General features: G+C 42.7%; 1 pseudogene; it reads left to right on the top strand.

Annotated features, from left to right (window-relative positions):
* Positions 1-15,549: 15,549 nt before the first annotated feature.
* LOC111160223 lies at positions 15,550-15,967 on the top strand (annotated as a pseudogene).
* The last annotated feature ends 1,252 nt before the right edge of the window (positions 15,968-17,219 follow it).

Raw genomic sequence — 17,219 nt, 5'->3', positions numbered from 1 at the left:
TTTCTTCTTTTTAACACTTTTTAATGACTATTTCATTCAGCATTACACTCTCTAGTTCCATCTATGTTGTTACAAAAGGCAAGATTTCATTGTTCCTTTAATGGCTGAATAATATTCCATCGTACAGTATACCACACCTTCTTTATCCATTCATCTACTAATGGACTTTTGGGCTGCTTCCATAATTTGGCTGTTGTAAGTAAAGTTGCAATAAACATGGGGTGAATATATCTTTTTGAAATAGTGTTTTTGTATCCTTTGGGTAAAATACTCTGTAATGGAATTACTAGAACAAAGTATTTACTTTTTTTTTAAGATTTTATTTATTTATTTGACACAGAGAGAAAGAGACAGCGAGAGAGGAAAAACAAGCAGTGGGAGTGGGAGAGGGAGAAGCAGGCTTCCCGCCGAGCAGGGAGCCTGATGTGGGGCTTGATCCCAGGACCACAGGATCACGACCTGAGCTGAAGATAGACGCTCAACCGACTGAGCCACCCAGGTACCAAATGTATTTACTTTTTAAATTGGTTTTAATTTTTTAATTTTTAAAAATTTTTAAAATTTCTTTTCAATGTTCCAGAATTCATTGTTTATGCACCACACCCAGTGCTCCATGGGTATTTACTTTTTATTTTTTTTAATTTTTTAAAAAAGATTTTATTTATTTATTTGACAGATGGAGATCATAGAGAAGCAGGCAGAGAGAGAGAGAGGAGGAAGCGGGCTCCCTGATGAGCAGAGAGCCTGATGCGGGGCTTGATCCCAGGACCCTGGGATCATGACCTGAGCCGAAGGCAGAGGCTTTAACCCACTGAGCCTCCCAGGCGCCCCCATGGGTATTTACTTTTAACATCAGTTTTGGCACAACAAATTTCAGTAGTTTAGTTCAGTTACTCTGTATATAAATCAAAATATTTGTAAAAGTTGACAGAACTTTTACATTAGTTGGTAGCAGATCACAGCTTGTTGGGAAGCAATCATTAATGATATATGTCCCACAACCAAGACCAAGTGCATTTCTCCACTGCAGATTTTTAATTTAGTGAAAACATTGTTCTCATCATGACACTGGACTCTCTCTACTTTTGTACTTGTAATTATTACTCTCAAAAATAATTTTATCTTTAATGTTGGAATTTTATGTTTTTTATTTTTTTAAAGATTTTTATTTATTTATTTGACAGAGATCACAAGTCGGCAGAGAGGCAGGCAGAGAGAGAGGAGGAAGCAGGCTCCCCGCTGAGCAGAGAGCCCATGCGGGGCTTGATCCCAGGATCCTGAGGCTATGACCTGAGCCCAAGGCAGAGGCTTTAATGCACTGAGCCACCTAGGCGCCCCGTAATGTTGGATTTTTAAGCTGAATTTACAGTTCCTTTTACACTGTTGCATGTTTTCATCTTTGACAGAATTAACTTCAAAAACTTTACTTTCATTTTAATAATTGGATAAAAAAATCAAAGCATTATTGTAATTAATTCATTTTCTACTTGAGCCACATGATGATACTGACATGAAATGGCATTATTAGCCATTAGTGAAATTCTTCTGCTAATGAGTTGACACATCAACAACTGTGGTTTCATTTTTCGCATGTGGATGATTAAACTTGGAATCAAAACTGTCATTTGTTCAAAATGCAGAGTGACTCTTCACACAGTGAGATGGAAATGTATCATCTGCAGTTGCCGGTGTTAAGTCTTTGTCTTTGAGTACAGTCTTCATAAAATAATGGCATATGGTGTGGAGCTCAAACTCGCAACGCTCAGATCAAGAGCTGCACGTGCCACCAGCTGAGCCAGCCAGATGCCCCAATAAGGCTAACTTTTCAAGAAGAGATAGATGCTTCTTCAACCTTCCTGGGTTGGTCAGTGGTATTCTTAAGGCCTCTAGGTGTCAACAAATATTTGCAAGTTTCATTAACTTTTTATTTTTATTTTATTTTTTAAAAAAGATTTATTTATTTATTTATTTGACAGCGATCACAAGCAGGCAGAGAGGGAGGCAGAGAGAGAGGAGCATCAGACAAGCAGATGTCCAAGCACACTTGGTGTGTTGTTTTATCATTGAACACCCTGTGAAGATTTGAGAAAAGAGAGCTGTCTTCATTCTGGGTTTTTGGTAGATTTAACTATCTGGGAAAGCAAGAATTCTCTTCAGTGCTACTAGACAAGCATGGCAGAAGGTATGAATACAAAGTGAACTCTTCCAAATCCATTTGTGTTTATGTTAATAATAAATAAATAATAAAAATAATAAAAAAAGAAAAACCCTGGATAAATGCGAAACCAGGTATGACACTGTGGCCATAGGCATGAGCCAGGACTTCCCCAGTCTAACCAAGATGTATAGTCACCTTTCAAGGGTCCTAGTAAGGGTTCTCTTGATGTAAGCAAGAGAAACTATCTTTGGTTAACCCAAACGAAAAGATGGTTTATGGGGAGAATTTTGCAGGGTAGGGTGTAGAGCTCAAGGATAAAGAGCCAGGCTTGGATAATCTCAGTAGCAAGAACTCATTGATGGGTTTGTCAGAGTGCCACTCTGAAATAAATGTGTCTTGATCATGCTCTGTATTTGTACTCCCTTGTACTCCTCAAAGTCAAGAGAGAGAAAGAGACAGAGAGAGAGAGAGAGAGAGAGAGAGATTTCGGCTGGTCTAACCTGTGGTACTATGCCCACCTCTTGGCTAGGGGAGGGCAAGTTACTGGCATACACACACCCATCTAGCCTGCAGCCCATGAGAGGTGATTCCCTGAGGAGAAATCAAGATGCAATATTTACTTATTTATTATTATTATTTAAAGATTTTATTTTTTTTTTTAAGTAATCTGCACCCAATGTGGGGCTTGAACTCATGATCCTGAGATCAAGACTTGTGTGCTCTACTGACTGAGCCTGCCAGGCACCCCTCAAGGTGTTATATTTAAAGAGGAAGAATTAGAGCTGGGTAGTCAAAAACCAAATGCCCACCATATCCACCACATTTTTTCCATCTGACTTATGGTCTTCTCCATCACAGTTCTGCCATCAGTCTAGGTGTCTTCAGTGCCCATGATGATGATATGATATCCTAGTTTCACACTTTTTCTTTCTTTCTTTTTTTTAAATTTATTTTTATTTTTATTTTTTTTTAAAGATTTTTATTTATTTATTTGAGAGACAGAGATCACAAGTAGGCAGAGAGGCAGGCAGAAAGAGAGAGAGATGGGGAAGCAGACTCCCTGTTGAGCAGAGAGCCCGATGCAGGGCTCGATCCCAGGACCCTGAGATCATGACCTGAGCTGAAGGCAGAGGCTTTAACCCACTGAGCCACCCAGGCCCCCCTCTTTTTTTTTTTTTTTTTTTTTTTTTTTTTTAAGAGAGGGAGAGAGAGAGGGAGGGAGGGAAGTGGGAGGAAAGAAGGGGCAGAGAGAGAGTGAGAGAATCCCAAGCAGGCCCCATGCTCAGTGCAGAGGCTGATACAGGGCTCGATCTCAGAACCCTGAGTTCATGACCTGAGCTGAAACCAAGTGTCAGTCACTTAACTGATGGAGCCACCCAGGAACCCCCGAACTTTCTTGATCTCCCCAGCTTCCGTGACTATTTCTGTTTTGGGCAGCCACAGGTCATTAACTCAGACTGGACTTTTAACATTCCTTCTCTGAAACCTTGTTTCTTTCTTTCTTTTACATGATATTTCTAGGTCTCTCAGTTTTGTCCTCCTAAATCCCTGTTCTTTGACCTTGTGTATTCTGCAGGTCCACTGACCCTTTCCTTCACTTCCTCCAATCTATCAACTGGCTGTTGCCTTCACTTTCTTCCCAGGAGAGGACAGACACATAACCCATTGTAGCAGTCAGTCTTGCCACTATAATATTGAGCTTGAGGTCTTACATTGAGTTAGCTTACTGCAGCATCGCCTATATCCCTAACCAGCTGTCTCCCATTTCCCTAGGGATTCATTTAAACATTCACCATTATTCTCAATGCTCCAACCCCACAATCTACTAGTTATCTTGAAAATTGAAAGCACCAATGAGGAAACCCTCCATTCCCTGTGTTTCCCACTGACCAACATAATGTCCTTCCCTGTAGTTTTATGGAATTGTCCCTCCTCTTGTAAGGCTAATTCTTTCCCCTGTTCTGAATCCAATCCTTTCCTGTATCTTACCCTCACAGTTACGCCTTCCCTAGCCTATGTCCTCAACCTCTTCTGTCCATAGGCTCTTTCCTCAAACCTAGAGACATCTGCTACCTTTTTTTTTTTTTAAAGATTTTATTTATTTATTTGACACACAGAGAGAGAGAGAGAGAGAGAGAGAGAGATCACAAGTAGGCAGAGAGGCAGGCAGAGAGAGAGGGGGAAGCACGCTCCCTGCTGAGCAGAGAGCCCGATGTGGGGCTCGATCCCAGGACCCTGAGATCATGACCTGAGCTGAAAGCAGAGGCTCAACCCACAGAGCCACCCAGGTGCCCCGACATCTGCCATCTTGAAAAGACTTCCTCTCACCCTAGTATCTCTTTCTAGGTATTGTCCTTCCTGTCTTGGTCTTCCCTTATAGTTCAAATTCTTCAAAAAGAGTAGTTTATATTCCACTCTCCACTTTTTTAAATAAATATTTTTGATGACTCCATTTTATTCTTTTTTTAAAAAGATTTTTTATTTATTTGAGAGGACGAGAGAGGGAGAGAGCAGCAGCAGGGAGTGGGGGAGAGGGAGAAACAAGCTCCCCACTGAGCAGGGGGCCCAAAGCAGGGCTTGATCCCAGGATCCTGGGATCATGACCTAAGCCGAAGGCAGAGACTTTAACCCACTGAGCCACCCAGGCACCCCCACTCTCCACTTCTTTACCTTCATGCCCTGTTCAATCTAGTGCAACCTAGCTCTTTTCTTTGCTGGCTCCTGTTATCCTCCATATAAAAAAGTTAATGGATGCTAGTCAGCTCTGACATCGACTGACCTCACTGTAGTATTTGCCTTTTGACCAATCCCTCTTTCTCGAGACTTCTCCTTAACACCACACCTTCCTACAACTCCTCTGAGGAGGGCTCCATCCCTGTGTGTCTCCAGGCTCCCCCACCTCACACCAGCCCTCTTCTCTACACTGAACCAGCTCTGTAAACTTCCTCATTGAGTCGGAAACTGAACTTCTATTTCTATGCAGTTTAGTTTTATAAGGAAGAGTGATGCAACTTGTCATAGCGGTCAAGTTCCTCGGTTCTGCTGGTCCGAGGACACATTTTACTTCTCACGTATTGTAGTCACTTCTCACTAGCCAAAGAAGCTGGAATGAGGACATACCAAGAATAACAAATTTTTCCTAAACTTTAATAACCTGACTTTTAAATGCTGTTTCTAGCTGCCTTAATCATGCTGAAAGCCCAAGTTATAAGAGTTTAAAAGGCCCAGGGAAAGTCGGGATGCGGGAAGTACAGGCTGTAATCATTTTGAAAGCAGAAGTTGCAGAAGCAGAGCTGGAAGCACCCTCACCCGTCATTATTCAGAGTCTGGGTGTGCATTTGTAATAGCGCCTTGTTTATTTCTTGCGTTGGGTCTCAAGGCGGCTGCGGGGGACGTCAGAAGACATTGTTCCTTGAACACAATAGTCAATAAATATTCATTGAATGAGAAAGCAGAGACAGACACTTCAGAACTTTACAGATACGAAGAGTTGTTCATGGAGCTATGCTGCAGGTTTTTAGTGTGGGTGGAAGTGGTAAGAAGACGGTGGTTTTATATGGAACACCTAGGGCACAGAGGCAAATGAATAGAAAATAGTGCCATGAAAAACTTCTAATGTGATTATGTAAAAAAGTTGCCCAGAGCTGAGGTCTCTTTAGTTGAGACCCAAGGAAATCTGATGTCCCCTAAACTTTCTGCTTTTATTTATTTATTTATTTAAAGATTTTATTTACTTATTTGACAGAGATCACAAGTAGGCAGAGAGGCAGGCAGAGAGAGAGAGGAAGAGAAGCAGGCCTCCTGCTGAGCAAAGAGCCCGATGCGGATGCGGGGCTTGATCCCAGAACCCTGGGATCATGACCTGAGCCGAAAGCAGAGGCTTTAACCCACTGAGCCACCCAGGTGCTCCTGCTTTTATTTTTCAAACTGGCATCCATGTAATACACATGTACTCCTTTGAACCAGGCAGTGAGGTCACAGAGGCAAGGAGACTCAGTCTTTAGCACACACTTGCACATCACACAAGGATTGAAGCTTGTTTAAAGATGAATGAAAATGCAGGGCCCCTGGGTGGCTCAGTCAGTTAAACGTCTGCCTTTGGCTCTGGTCGTGACCCCGGGATGCTGGGCTCGAGCTCTGTGTCTGGCTCCCTGCTTAGTGGGGAGCCTGCATTTCCTTCTCCTTTTGCCACTCTTCCTGCTTGTGCCTTCTCTCTCTCTGTCAAGTAAATAAATAAAATCTTCAAAAAAAAAAAAAAAAGAAAAAGTATATAAAGCATCTAGTGTTTAACATATAGGATACACTCAAGGAGTTGTTTTGGTTGATGAACCCTGGTGCGGTGGTCTCTTGTGCTCTAGCTCAGGTAGCCATGTCTGTTTTTGCTCCCACATCAACCCAAAAGCAGAACTCAGTCTCTCCAATTTCTCCCAAAATATCCATTTACAAAAGAGTAGTGATGGGCAGCCTAGGTTTTATTGAAGATTTTGTTGGGAGAAACTAGAAGGTGTTCATATGCTTCAAAGAAAGCACCTTAAAATCCGTAAGTGGTTCGATTTCCCCAAACTTCCCTTTTACCTTAATCCCAAGGTCTTCTCTCTCTGACGCTCTTCCACCTACACCCAGCTTCGTGACTGCTTCCCATTGTTCTGAGAATTTCCTTTGGGAACATCAAATTCTCTATCATGCAGATTGATTTAACTTGGTCCTACTTCCTGTTCTGGGTATGCAAACCCCTGTCTGTCATGGTGTTCAGCCCACAAAGGGTTACCCAGATCTAATCTCCTTATGGGGTCTATATGTCCTGTTCTGTCCAGTTTTCACTCCTACTCCCTCAGCATATTAATATCCCTCCTCTTCATAGTCTCAAAAATGACTTGGTTTAGATAGTAAATTATATGTCCCAAGTTGTATGTAACTTTTCTCCCTTGAGTAGGCTAGTTCTTTAAGGCCTACTTATTTTCTCAAATGGGATTGATGGCGCTTTAGTTTATTTTTTCTAAGTAGGCCCTACTGCCCAACATGGGACTCGAACTCTTCATCCTGAGAACCAGTGTTGTGCGCTCTACCAACTGAGCCAGCCAGCTACCCAGATATTGGCAACTCTTTAGATAAAGGACTCAATCTTCTATGCGTTTGTATTATCTATCTTGGTAGCTATTCAATAGGTTCTTGTCAAATTGGACAACATGAGTCAAAGTGTACGAGCAGCCTTAGGTGGGGTGTGTGTGGGCAGGACTATCCTTAAAGAGAGAGTTTGTGCGGGGGAACCCTGGTGCGAGATCAGGTTGATGGAAAAGTTGGGACGTATCAGCAGCAGGAACTGCTTGAAGATTACATGAGATTGTTGTGTGTGTGTGTTTGTGCATGAATGTAGAGAGATCCAAGTACATTGGCAAGTAGTAGGTAGTCAGTGAATGTTAGTTTCACTCTCTCATATTTATATTCTACTAGCTTTTTTTAAAGCTTCATTGAATTATAATTGACATAAAATTATAAGATATTTAAAGTGTACGTCCTGGTGATTTGATCTATCTCCCTAGCTTTTAATTTTTATTTTTTTAAAGATTTTGTTTGTGTAGTTGGCCACTTAACTGACTGAGCCATCCAAGCATCCCTACCATATACTGTGGTTTTTTGTTTTTTTTTTGAAAGATTTTATTTATTTTTTTGACAGAGAGAGATCACAAGTAGGTGGGGGGAAACAGGCTCTCTACTGAGCAGACAGCCTGATGTGGGACTCGATCCCAGGACCCTGAGATCATGACCTGAGCCAAAGGCAGAGGCTTAACCCACTGAGCCACCCAGGAACCCCTACCATAACTTTTTGATGAAAGGGTGTTTCTTTTTACCAATGTCATGATTCTCATTTTACACATATGAATTCTGGACTTTTGTAAATTATTTAATATATGTACATGAGAACCAATTTCTTTGCTTCTATTTCTTTAAAGAGAAAATAATTTTTTTTTAAACATTTTATTTATTTATTTGAGAGAAGAGAGAGACAGTGAGAGAGAGCATGAGCGAGGGGAAGGTCAGAGGGAGAAGCAGACTCCCCGTGGAGCTGGGAGCCTGATGCGGGACTCGATCCCGGGACTCCAGGATCATGACCTGAGCTGAAGGCAGTCACTTAACCAACTGAGCCACCCAGGCGCCCCTAAAGAGAAAATAATTTGAGGTTAGGCTGAAATGTTAACTGTCTGGCGAAACTCAGTAAATCCAGCCAGGAAACTATCTAGCTCAACTTATGTAACACAGAACACTGACACATTTTTGCAAACATGACATATTGACAAATGTATTGAAATAGATGGTTTTGGCGCCATTAGTCATGAGAGTCACATTGCTCCGGGCAGAGATATCACAAGGCATCATTTGAATTAAAGAGACTCCTTTAACGTCAGATATTTATCTTGGGTGGATAGGTTAATGTTCAGAATTAATGTTTTCACAAAATGTCAGATTAACATATTTAAGAAACAAAGAAGGGATGGATTTGAGAAAGAAATATTCCAAAGCTTCAGTATGCTTAAGCATAGGGTAACCATAGGTTATATATTAAATTTATTCACTAATTTTTCCAATTTGTCTCAGGATGAAGAGTTCGAGCTTGGGCTCTTTCTCTCTACCTCTCCCCTCTTGGTGATGCCAAACTCATCCTGGATGTTCAGTTGTTTCTGCCTGGGTTTCTCAAGTGCAAGTCCTTTCTGTCTTTGATCCGTGTGGTTTTGAATTCAGGTGGTAATTGACCTATATTGTTCTGTTAAATCTTACATTCTGTTTGAAGTACTGGGGCCTAAACTAAAATGGTCAGAGGGAGAAAATCTCCCCTGGGGAAGTGATTGTTTAGCTCAGAACCATCTATGTATACAATCTATTGACTCACCTGCTCCAAGGTACAGGCTGTTCAGGGATCACCTTGGGCCTGCTTTTATCTGCCTTCCCATTGGAGCTGACAGATCTTTCAGGGCCAACCAGTTCTACCATCCATGACCTTCAAAGGAGCCTGGTCCCAGCTCCTATCAATATTCAGAAACTGAATAACATGACTTTTCATTAAATGCAAATAAGAATGAGTCAAAGAAGTTTGTGCTGATTAACCCTTGAGATGACTGGGTAATTGATAAGTTCATGATAGAAAAATGACTACTTGGGATGGGCTTTTAAGAGGATTGTGATTATGATTCTTTGATAGAATTAAAACTTGATGGTGTTAAAAAGAAAACCATAGTCCCCAAATGGTGTCACGTTAAGGCCCCATGTCACAAAATGAAGACTTAATCCCAAATCTAACTGCAGTTTCAACCACCCACACCCCCACCTGAATGTAACCTTTTAGCAGCCAAACTGAATTTTCCAGTAGATACTAGGAGGTAATTTCCTAGCCGGCCTTTTGGTTCCCCTTAGGAGGGTGACATGCCTAGAGCAGTGCTTCCTTGGTAATACATTCCTTTTTTACATCTCTTCTCTGCTTTTAAAAACCTCCATTTTGTACTGTTCCATGGAGCTCCCCTGTGTTTGCTAGATGAGATTCTGTCTGGTTCATGACACATTTAATAAAACCAATTAGATCTTCAAATTTACTCAGATGAATTTTGTTTTTTAACAATGGAAGATCGGAAAACAATTTGCCTAACCTGGATAATCATAGATAAAGTCATAACCTTTTTTTATCTGGTTGTTTAAATGAGATGGGGGAGGCTAGGAGGATAAGCATGAACTGGGAGAACATGGAGATCTGTATTTGGAACATGGGAAAATGTACTCGGACATTAAAAGCAATAATATTAATCATCACTATTTTAACTACATCTAAGTAGTTAAGTACTTAACTTAGTAGTTAACTACATCTAAGTAAGTTGACCACTTTGTAGGGAAATTGAATTTTGTCTAGACTATTGGATAATGTCTGGAAAAATAATTTCTCCACATGAAGACCTTGGATCATCAACTTCCATTTATGCTTTTGATCAAATGCTATTTGGCTAATACATTGCAGGAGTGCTTTAAGATATTTGCCTTTAATTATAGTATTAGTCATAAGGTTGGTTTATTATTAAGTAAACAAATTAAAAGCTTTCCTGAAAATCTGAGAGAGAAATGTGCCATCTGTAGATAACTGGTTGTACAATTTCGTCTTCTTATGCAGAGGGAAGCATGTGTTTGCGATGGACATAAGCAGCTACCAACATGACCCCACTATCAGTGACTAAGCCCTCAAACCCATTGTTTCCATAGCAAAATATATTATCTAAAAGTTAGGAGTGAAAAAAAGTTTTTAATTATGATATATCTGTTCTTTTCTTTTGTTGTCTGTTCTTTTAGTGTCATATCCAACAAATCATTGCCAAATCCAATGTCAGGAAGCTTTCCCCCTGTCTTTTCTTCTAAGAGTTTTATAGTTATGTCTCTAAGCCTTTGATTCATTTTGAGTTAACTTTTGTGTATGGTATAAGGTAAAGGTCTACCTTCATTCTTTTGCATATGGATATTTAGATTTCTAAGCCCCATTTGTTGAAAAGATTGTCCTTTCTCCTTTGAATGGATTTGGTAACCTTCATCAGAAATCACTTGACCATGGGATGCCGGGATGGCTCATTCAGTTCAGCATTAACTCTTGATTTCAGCTTAGGTTATCATCTCAGGGTTGTGGGACAGAGCCCTGCATCAGTCTCTATGCTCACTGGGGAGTCTGCTCCTCTCCCTCTCTCTCTTCCTCTGCCTCTACCCTTACCCCCGCTTATGTGCACATGCACACACACACACTCTCTCTCTCTGATAAATAAATAAATAAAATGTTTTTAAAAAATCATTTGTCCATACATGCAGTGTTTTATTTCTGGACCTTCTATTCCATTCCATTGATCTATATGTCTATCTATATGCCAATACCACACTATTTTAACTACCTTAGCTTTGTAACAAGGTTTGAAATCAGGAAGTGTGAGAACTCCAACTTTGTTCTTTGTTAAGATCATTTTGGCTATTCAGGGTCCATTGAAATTCCAACTGAATTTGGGATAGACTAAACCATCCAGGCACCTTAATAAAGTATCTTTTCTCTTCTTTCTTTCTCTCTTTCTCCCTTCCTTCCTTCCTTCCTTCCTTCCTTCCTTCCTTTCGTTCTTTCTTTCTCTCTCTTTCTTTCTGACAGAGAGAGAGGGAACACAAGCAAGGGGAGTGGGAGAGGGAGAAGCGGCTTCCAGCTGAGCAGGGAGCCCGACATGGGGCTCGATCCCAGGACTCTGGGATTGTGACCTGAGCCGAAGGCAGACGCTTAATGACTGAGCCACCCAGGTGCCCTTATTTTATTCTTTCTGATACTATAGTAAATGGAACTGCTTCCTTAATTTCCTTCTTGGGTTGTTTATTGTTAGTGTATAGAAACACAACACTTTGGTGTTGGGCTTGTATCCTGAAACTTTTCTGAATTTGTTCATTAGTGCTAATGGGGTGTGTGTGTGTGTGTGTGTGTGTGTGTGTGTAGTCTTTAGGATTTTCTCCATATAAAATCATGTCATCTGTGAACAGAGATAATCTTACTTCTTCTTTTCTAATTTGGATGCTTTTTATTTCTTTTTGACTAATTGCTTTGGCTAGAGCTTCCAACACCATGTTGAATAGAAATGGTGAGAGTGCGCATCCTTGTCTTGTTCCTGATCTTAGCGGAAAAGCTTCTAGCATTTCACCGTCAAGTATGACGTTTGCTGTGGGCTTGTCACGTATGATCTCTATCATGTGGAAGTGATTTCCTTCTATTCCTAGCTTGTTGAGTGGAGAATAGTTTTTTAAAAAAACTAACTTTTTTTTGAGTACTTATTGTGTCAGGCATTATACGAAGCTCCTCACATGGATCAGTTAGATTGATGCTTCCAAGAGTCTTTGGGGTAAGAATATTATTGTCTCTCTTTCAGCCATAAAAAGACTAAAGCTTAGAGTTTGTCCAATGTCATGTAGTTGCTGAGTGATGAAGTTGGCTGGAGTTTGAATCTGGAGTTTGTGTTCCTGACTGCTCTGTTTATGCTACTACTTAAAGTTTCACTCTTTGACATGTTTCAAATACAAGTCCAGGGGCTTGTGAATTCTGAGGTGTGAGCTTGCAGGCTGGGTCGTGCTCTGAGGAGGAAGACGAACGTCCCGCACGGGTACCCCAGGGAGAAGTTACACATCAGTTGGTTCGAACCAACTCTTTCCAGCTCAGCTCTGAGGAACAAATCTTCCACAGAGATTAGATTTTAGAAATGAACTTGCTCAGACTGTGTAAGCTGTTATATAAAGAAAGTGTTAGAAGAGATGTGTTAACATGTGCATATGAAAGCACATAAGAAAAAATGCTAAGAAACAAAACAAAAATGTATTCCCTGTAGTAGGGAGAAAGGAAATTTATCTCTGTTGCAGGTGTGATGGCTGCATGGTGGCTGCCCAGAAGGGGTGTGAGGAGAGGCAGCAGTGTGGAGGGTTATAAGCACAGGTTCTACATGGATTGTTTGGATCCTATTCCTGACTCCGCCACTGACTTGCTAGGTGATCTTGACATTTCTTACCTCAGTTTTCTCATCTACAAAAGGGGAATAAGTACACCGCCTACCTTAGTGGGTTGTTGTGAAAATGTGCTGAGTTATTTTTATAAAGTGGTTAGAATGGGCCTGACACATAGCCCAAGTGTACTGGGTGTTGAGATACAGGGAAAAGAGATCCGTCAAAGCATGAAGGAGAGGCAGCAAGTGAGCCTGGAAACAATACTCAATAAATATTGTTTGAACAAACACGTTTGCCACCCCATCTTGGGGAATTGAGGAAGGAATCCGTAGTCTTCGGAGAACTTTTCTCTGAGCTTTCCTTTGCCTCTGGAGACGACTGGATCCAGCAGCCCTGGAATATCCTATAGATAGTCCGGGTTTGAGAGACCTGATCTGGAGTTGTCTAGTTCTAGGATAGCTACATGAATCTGAAAAGGACTGCTCTCTCTTCTAAATTTTGTGAGGCAAGAGAGTGTGAACCAAGGGAAACCTAGGAATATCCGTGAAAAATGATGCCCTGTCCTCCCACAGATGCTCAAGGCAAAGTGCTTTGGGAAGAATAGGAAGAGAAACCCCAGGCAGCTGGGGAAGAAGTCAACTCGAAGGCCTGAGGTGGAAATGAGTTTCCTTGTCAGATCTGAAGGTACTGGAGGCAGAGAGAGGATTAGTGCTGCCTCTTACTAGCCCAGTCTCACACCTCTCTCATGGACCCCCCCTCCCTGAGACAGCCACGATGAACACCACGTCATTTCCTAGATTCATGAGCTCGCTCCTTCCTTCCTTCCTTTTTTATTAAAGATTTTATTTGTTTGCCAGAGAGAGAGGGAGAGAGAGAGAGAGAACCCAAGCAGAGCAGCAGGCAGGGCAGGCAGAGAGAGAAACGGGCTTCCTTCCCACTGAGCAAGGAGCCCAATGTGGGACTCAATCCCAGGACCCTGGGATCATGCTCTGAACCAAAGGCAGACGCTTAAACAACTGAGCCACGCAGGCATCGCGAGCTCTTTCTTTTCTTTTCTTTTTTAAAAGATTTTATTTATTTATTTGAGAAAGAGAGGGCAAGAGAATGTAAAAGGGGGGGGGCATGGTGGGGAGGGGAATGAGCAGAGGGAGGACAGACAGACTCCAGGCTGAGTGTGGAGCCCAACGCTGGGCTCAATCTCATGACCCAGAGATCACAACCTGAGCTGAAATCAAGAGTCGGACTGAGCCACCAGGCACCCTGTCATGCAGGCAGTTCCCTCTGCCCAGAATACCTTTCACCCCCTTGCCTGCTTCTCAGTTTAGAGCTCAACTCCTCTGTGAGTCCTTTGCCCTATTGCCCCAAGGGATATTAAGTGTCTTTCTCATTGTTTCTCCAAGGAGCTGATATGTGCACGTATGTTTCTTTTTTTTTTCTTTTTTTTTTTTTTAAGATTTTATTTATTTATTTGACAGACGGAGATCACAGAGAAGCAGGCAGAGAGAGAGGAGGAAGCAGGCTCCCTGCTGAGCAGAGGGCCCGATGCGGGGCTCGATCCCAGGACCCTGGGACCATGACCTGAGCCGAAGGCAGAGGCTTTAACCCACTGAGCCACCCAGGCGCCCCTGCACGTATGTTTCTTCAACAAATAATTGTACATCTCTATTCTGGGCCTTGGGCCAGTGTCTAGAAAATTTATGAACACACTCTTAAGGAGATGATTTCATGACTCATAAGCCAGAGGTCACACGGTTTGTTTACCTTCTGAGCCGCTGATTCTCTGAGTTCAGGGCCCAGCTGGATTCAGAGAGTGTGGGCTTGTTGCATAATTATTAATCACTGACTTGCTTGTCTCTTCTGTGAGCCACGAACTCCTCAAGTACATAGGACTCATTCTCCGAATGACCCCGGAACACCTGGTGTTATGGACCAGCACGGAGCCCAGTGCAACAACAGTGGAAAGGTGTCTGATGTCTGAAGTTCTTGTTCCAGAGAAACTTTCTCCTAAAATGATCATGAGATGTGTGTGTGTATGTCAGAAACTAAGGTTCAGACTGATGGAGGAATGACAGAGCCCAAGTCACTGCACGGTGTGGAAGGGAGTGTGAAGAGTGAGTGTGTAAACAATGCGTGTGGAAATACTGTCCCCACCTCCATTGTAGTGATATCCACATAACATGGGTATTAGAGAATTTTGGCAGGAGAATTTTGCCTCAGTAATTGTGCTTCTAGAAAATCCTGACTGACAGAACTTCAGACTGGACGGTTTCTTTTATAGGAAAAAACATGAACCCTTTTTATAGGCAGAACTTAAGGTGAGAGAAACAACTGTGTTTGTGTGCTGACTTGGCTGGCTTGAGTTGGAGAGGATGAAGTGAGTGTCATGGTGGGAGGACCTGGGAAGGACTGGCTGACAGGCAGACGGAGAGATGGTCTCTGGTGATAGGTGAGACTGCATATATGCTGGAAGACACTGAGAGTCTGAGGTCCTGGGAGTGCTGGAAGTTCTCTTAAAGTGCTTCAACTCACTCAGTAAAGTAGGAAGCAAGATCACTTCCTCAAAACAAGCTGAGGAAGACATGGAGTTTGAAGAGGACAAGGTGTGAAGTACTTGTCTAGGAGTGTGGGAGAGAGTGGGCTATGGAAGGATAATATGCTAGTGGGGCAGCAATCAGGGCCCAGTGGAAGTTTGTCAGCTTAAATACGCATCAGCTTAACTGTTCTTCAGACATGTTCAGTGTGTGGAGCAGGTAGAGTTGGATTCGACCAGAGCTGTGGTTTGGCTGAGTGAGGACACTTTTCCCGAAGATAGGCAGTGAGTTGCGGATAAACAAAGGAGTCATTAAAATGATTTTCCAAGTGGAGGTGCCATTATTTCCTTTCTGCTGTAAGCTCACATGGCTGGTGTTGAGATGGGCAAGTTCATGACAGCCGGGAGGGTGGTGCTGGTCCTGGCCGGATGCCACTCCGGGTACAAACTGGTCACTGTGAAGAGCACTGACCATGGCACCTCAGACTGTGCCTACAGCCATGCTCTGGTGGCTGGAATTGACTGCTCCCCCCGCCACCATACAAAGTGACAGCGGCCGTGGGCAAGAAGAAAATCACCAAGAAGTCAAAGATCAAGTCTTTCATGAAAGTTTACAACTACAGTCATCTCATGCCCACAAGGTATTCCGTGGATATCCCCTTGGACAAAACTGTCCTCAAAAACGATGTCTTCAGAGATTCTGCTCTTAAACACAAGGCTTGAAGAGAGGCGGAGGTCAAGTTCAAGGAGAGGTACAGGACTGGCAAGAACAATGGTTCTTCCCGAAGCTGCGGTTTTAGATCTGTTTTGTTTCAGTCATTAAAAAAATGAAAAAAAAAAAAAAAAAAAAAGATTGTCCATGGAACTTAAGCTGGATGAAGATCAAAGTGAATACATCGTGGTACGGAGCCAGTGAGGATGTGGTAGACCCAATCTGAGTGTTATCCTGGTGGGATCTAAGGGTATTTACTTACTGGATGGAGTGAGCTGGAAAGATAGGAGTAGGATTCATGGACCAGAGATTGCAGGGACTTTTCTAGGCCAGGAGGAAATGGTTCCAGGGCACCTGTGTTCACTGCCTAGCATGCGGCAGATCCTGTGGGAATCTTGCTGAGCTCAGTAAATTGTGGGACATCACCCCTATCAGAGGCACATGGCTGGCGTGCCCCAGCCCTCATCCTCTCCAAAGTCATCCCAATTCCGAGTATATTGGTTCTGGACCCAGACAGAGAAAAACCATGAGTTGAAACTTTAGTTACTGTAATGCTGGTAGATGATTCACTTTTAAAGTCATTGTTCGGGGGCAACGTTCCTGGGGCAGTATGCGCCTTGGATCTTCACTTTTCTCTCTAAGAGGTGACAGTCATGTGTGTTACCTACTTCCATGGACTTCCTAGCTGTGTAATCTGTACCCCTCTCCTATTTTTAAATCCCAAACAAACAAGCTGGATTATAAGGAAATGAGGCTTATGTTGTTGGTGAGACAAGTCAGCCTCCTCCTGTAGCTTTGTAATTAAACCTTTTGTGATACCACAACTGCTTTTTATTAACCAATGTCTTGAGACTCCAGTGACGGGGTGCGACACAGGCCGAGCTTTGAGAGGCGCCTCTTGGAGCATACCCCCATGGACAGATGGCACTGGTCCCTGGTCCCCACCCTGACACCCAGACACAGGGTGGGGGTGGTATGAGGTGACAGTGCAGCTGGGCAGTGGGTCTGGGAAACACTTTGCCATTTCCACAAAGATGGGGGAGAAAAATAGAAGACAGAGAAAGAAGAGGAAGGAGTGGATGAAGCAGAAAGGAACAAGCAGAAGAGGGGGGAAGAGAAGGCAAAGAAGCAGGAAGAGGAAATGAAGAAGGACACAAAAGGGGATCCGTTGGATCCTAACCCTACCGTCCATGCCACCAGCCAAGGGCATCTGACCTCCTCGTGACCGACAAGTAGGGGATGATCAGGGAGGAAGACCTTCCTCTGCCCCATGGTCTTTCCAGCTGGACTTGGGACCAGATTGACATGAGACAGATTAACAGGAGCACATCAAATTTAAG

Source organism: Enhydra lutris, unplaced genomic scaffold (assembly GCF_002288905.1).
Source record: "Enhydra lutris kenyoni isolate GAN:26980312 unplaced genomic scaffold, ASM228890v2 scaffoldscaffold74, whole genome shotgun sequence".
NCBI classification, from domain to species: Eukaryota; Metazoa; Chordata; class Mammalia; order Carnivora; family Mustelidae; genus Enhydra; species Enhydra lutris.
This window is presented reverse-complemented; position numbering and strand designations above follow the sequence as displayed.